At 39.8% G+C, this 4,348-nt stretch overlaps 1 non-coding gene across 1 annotated transcript; it reads left to right on the top strand.

Moving 5' to 3' along the window:
- Nucleotides 1–1,720: 1,720 nt before the first annotated feature.
- LOC112195587 lies at nucleotides 1,721–1,827 on the top strand. The gene has a single exon (XR_002934640.1). It is a non-coding gene; the product is annotated as a small nucleolar RNA R71 (small nucleolar RNA).
- Nucleotides 1,828–4,348: the final 2,521 nt, after the last annotated feature.

Raw genomic sequence — 4,348 nt, 5'->3', positions numbered from 1 at the left:
CCCTCATTTTCTCTAGAAGTAGATGGCTCAAACTCATGAGTGGTGGGTCTAATGTCATCAAGAACCTTCCTAGAGGTGTTATCAGCCATAGATGGGTCCCTAGCCTTCATGGCCTCACCATCTAATTTAGGGTCCGAGACATCCTCATCCCTAGAAGTCTTCTTTCTCAACAAAGCTCTTTCCTTGCCACTATCAATCAAACCATATTTGCTTGCATTTTTCTCAAATGACAAGAAACCATAACCTTTACCAAGAATAGCTTCTCTGGAAGGTACATTTTCTTCCCCTCCGACTACCTTATCCACCCCCTTATTTCTTCCTTTGGCATTCAAAGTCACATCACCCACTCCATATTTACCGGAAGGTACATTTTCTTCCCTTCCGGTCCCATTCTCCTTATGATAAAAAGAATCATGATGTGTATGCAATTGATCATCAACAACATGGCCAAGAGGTACATTTTCTTCTCTCTTGGCCCCATATGAATGCAAATCAACATCGCCATTAAATAAAGGATTTGTATGGAAACTAGAAGATGTAGGCATGTAAACATGATTATCATATACCTTTCCCGAACATAGAGTGGTGATGGCATTGCATTCATAGAGTTTTCCTCTTGGGTTTGGCTCCGGTTGTGATGGTAAGGCTCCTTTTGGTCTCTCACTCATGTTGGTAGCCATTTAGCCCACTTGTACCTCTAGTCTAGCCATGCCTTGTTGTAGAGTTTGATACCTTTGAACTAGTGAAGAGATGCTTTGCTTGGTCTTCGCATTAGTAGAAGTTTGAACCTTGAGAAACTCTCCCATCAAGTCTTCAAAATTAGGCTTCTTTGGTTCATTTGGAGCTTGAATAGGAATGCCTTGAAGAATAGGAGGGGAATTGTAGTTCTCGCCTTGGTGGGGGCCTTGAAATGAGCTAGGATTGCCTTGAAACTTAGTACCACTATAGCCAACACCTTGTGTAAACCCGGGAGGGGTGTTTTGACCATGAAATCCTTGACTTGAGGTAGATTGGCCTTGAGAATTAGACCCATATGCTTGCTGGCCATGTTGAACATATTGTGAAAAATGAGTGCTTCCTTGGTGTGCATTGCCAAAATGCAACATTTGATGAGTCTTGACCTTGGCCACCTCTAAAGCTTTTCTTTCCACCTTGAAATGCACTAGATGAACCTCCTTGGTCTCTACAAGAAAAATTGGGATGATTCCTCCAACCGGGGTTATAAGTGTTAGAGTAATGATCATTTCTTTGGTTCCTGGGCACAAAATTACTCACTTGGTTTACTTGTTCTTCAATAAAGTCCGGAAACTTGGATGATAAGTGACACTCTTGAGTGGAATGTGCTAGACTCTCACAAAGCAAACATGATGTAGAAGTTGCCATCTTGACTTGAGCTTGAGGAGGATTCCGGTTCACTTGGTTTAGAAATTGGTCAATCTTGCTTTCTAGCCTCTTGAACTCATGCATAGAAGGCCCTGATGATGTTCCTTGAACCTCATAGATACCACCTCGGCTAGGTGTACTCTCCTTGTTATGCACTTGTTGTCTCCTTGCATCATGATCATCCCAATGAAGGGAATTAAGTGAAAGTTCTTCATATGTGTCCCAAGCGGCATCGGGAAGCTTGCTTGCAATAGTCCCACCACTAAAAGTATCAACTCTTTGTCTTTGGTCCGCCATCAATCTTCTATAGAACTTGTCCACAAGAAACCACTTCTCTAACCCACGGTGAGGACATGACATCTCAAGATCCTTAAAGCGCTCCCAACACTCATGAAAACTCTCTTGAGGGTGTTGTCTAAATGCAATTAGCTCATCTCTAACATTGGAAGTTCTTGAAGGAGGATAGTACTTTCTTAAGAAAGTTTCTTGCATCTCAACCCATGTACGTATTGATCTAGGAGGCAACTTGCTCAACCACTTTCTTGCATGGTTCTTGAGTGTGAAAGGAAATAATCTAAGCTTCACACCATTAGAAGTGAGACCATTAGGTTGAACGGTAGTACACACTTGCTCAAACTCCTCAATGTGGTCATAAGGGTTTTCCAAAGCCATGCCATTAAATGTGGGTAGAATGCTCAAGGTAGTTGGCTTGATCTCAAAGTGATGCTCACATGGAGGGAGTACAATGCAAGAAGGGTGATCAACAATAGTGGGGCTAGTATACTCCCTCATAGTCTTGCCTTGGGGAGGATTTTGTGCGTCTCCCATGTTGACTTCTCCTTGTGAATGTCATAGAGGTACTCTCTCTTGATCAAGAACTCGAGGTGGAGCACTCTCGGTCACTAATGGCCTTCGGATCCTCCTTCTTGGTCTTCCTCTAGTATCCTCACTCAATACCCTTCCGCTTCTAAGAGTGATCGGTTGATATGAAGAAGATGCTTCGTTCATACACCTTAGAACAAAAATGAGACCACGTAATAAGTACTAAAGAATTCACAAAATAGGCAATGAGAATCAAATTTCACTTTTTACAATGAATGAGAGGGGTTAAGAAGAGAGAGTAGGATAACAATTAAACAAGAAAATAAAATAATTAAAGCAAAGAAATGGTAAAAACCAACAACTCAAGAAATTAAAGACAAAGTAGGAAACCTAATAAAAAGCTAGCAAACAAGTCAAGGCAAGTGACGATCGCTATCGATGCTCATGTCTTACATGTACTACAAAGTAATACAAGGCCCGTCACTTCAATAGAAATAATCACAACGTCTCAACAAACAAACACACAAGTAGGAAACAATCTAAATAAGAAAAGTAAAATAAAGAAACAGTTTTTTTTTTTTTAATCTAAACAAACAAAGAAAAATTAATTAAAATTAAGAAAATAATGCAAGTGACCTAACAACCAAAAACCAAGGGATTAAAGCTATTACACTTTAATCCCCGGCAACGGCGCCATTTGATTCGGTGCTTAAATGCAACTTACGCGCAATAAGGGCACGGTCATCAAAGAAGCGGGAAATATTTACACCCGAAATTATCGTACCACGGGGATTGAAAAGCTAACTTCAATCCTTGATTATGCCGATTACTAAGTCACTAACCATTAACAAAGAAAACCTAGAAAAATAGCACCAAACTATTTACATGCCCGGCTCGGAACAACCAAGCCTAAAATGGTCAAGAGAACCACAAGTGAATGCGGAAACTCACAACCAAGTGGTATTGACAATGAAAGTGGTTTATGAAATTTGATTTTGATCGCGAAAAATAAAATTGACAATTGAAAATTAATATTGCAACTAAAGATAAAGATAATAGAAACTTATCAAGAAATGAAAATTAGGTCACTAGGGTATCCTCCTAGCCAAATTTAATGCATAAATATGCTCCGACAATGGTCATTCAATTCATAATGGCATCAAGAACCATACCCATGGCTTTTCAAGGCTCATGAGTCATTAGATTCCTTAAAGGGTATTCCTACTCCGGATCAAGGGTCGTAGAAACTCAATTGGGACAATCTAGAGCCTTGTTAGGGCCTCTAGTTGCACCAAAAGGCGAAGAGTCCTAGAATCAAGGTTCCCAAGCTAGCCAATACGGCAATCGAAATTGGTATTGTAGCTAACCATGTTCTAAACAAGTGTCCTAGCTATAAATTAGAGAAGTGATTGGGTCCCCTAACTTGTTCTAGACATGCTCATCTACACATTCAAGAGTTAATCAAGTTCCTAAACATGCATCTAAGCCAAATATTATAGAATATAACATATGCCAAACACGAAATTGAAAACCATTAAATCAAAACATATTTATTACATTAAATCCATGCTAGGGCTCAAACCCTAGCTTCCTAAATAGATTACTCACAACCCATCAATAAATCAACAAAAATATACATCAATTAAAGAGAAAAAGGTGAAGAGGAGTGAGAAGCAACAAGAACAAGTCACAAATTGCTATGGAGCAAGTATGACAAGCCTTGATTTATGATTTCCCACTTTTACCCAATCTCAAATATTGATGCTCCTTGAAATCCCTTGAGAAATTGATTAGGATTTGATGTAAAGTAGTGAAGATTAAAAGAAAATATAAAGTGGGTATGGATGGTGGTGTGGTGTTTTTAGGAAGAAGAGAGGAGTGATAGGTGGTGTGTGCGGCAGAAGGGGTTCTCTAGGGTAGGGAAGAGATGAATATATATATATATACATGGCTGTGGCTGGTCGTGAGGGAAACCAAGAAGGAAGAAGGGTGATGAGGACATGTGGCACCATGGGATAGGAGAGAGGAGAAAAAAAGAAAAAGAAAAGGAAAAAAAACAAAGAAAGAAGAGGAACAGCACGTGGGAGGGGAGGAAAAATATGCTGATGCTGACGTCATCATGACGTCAGCAAAAGCTTATTTA

This window comes from Rosa chinensis, chromosome 3, assembly GCF_002994745.2.
Source record: "Rosa chinensis cultivar Old Blush chromosome 3, RchiOBHm-V2, whole genome shotgun sequence".
NCBI classification, from domain to species: Eukaryota; Viridiplantae; Streptophyta; class Magnoliopsida; order Rosales; family Rosaceae; genus Rosa; species Rosa chinensis.
Note: the sequence above shows the minus strand (reverse complement) of the source record. Positions and strands in the feature narration are given on the sequence as shown.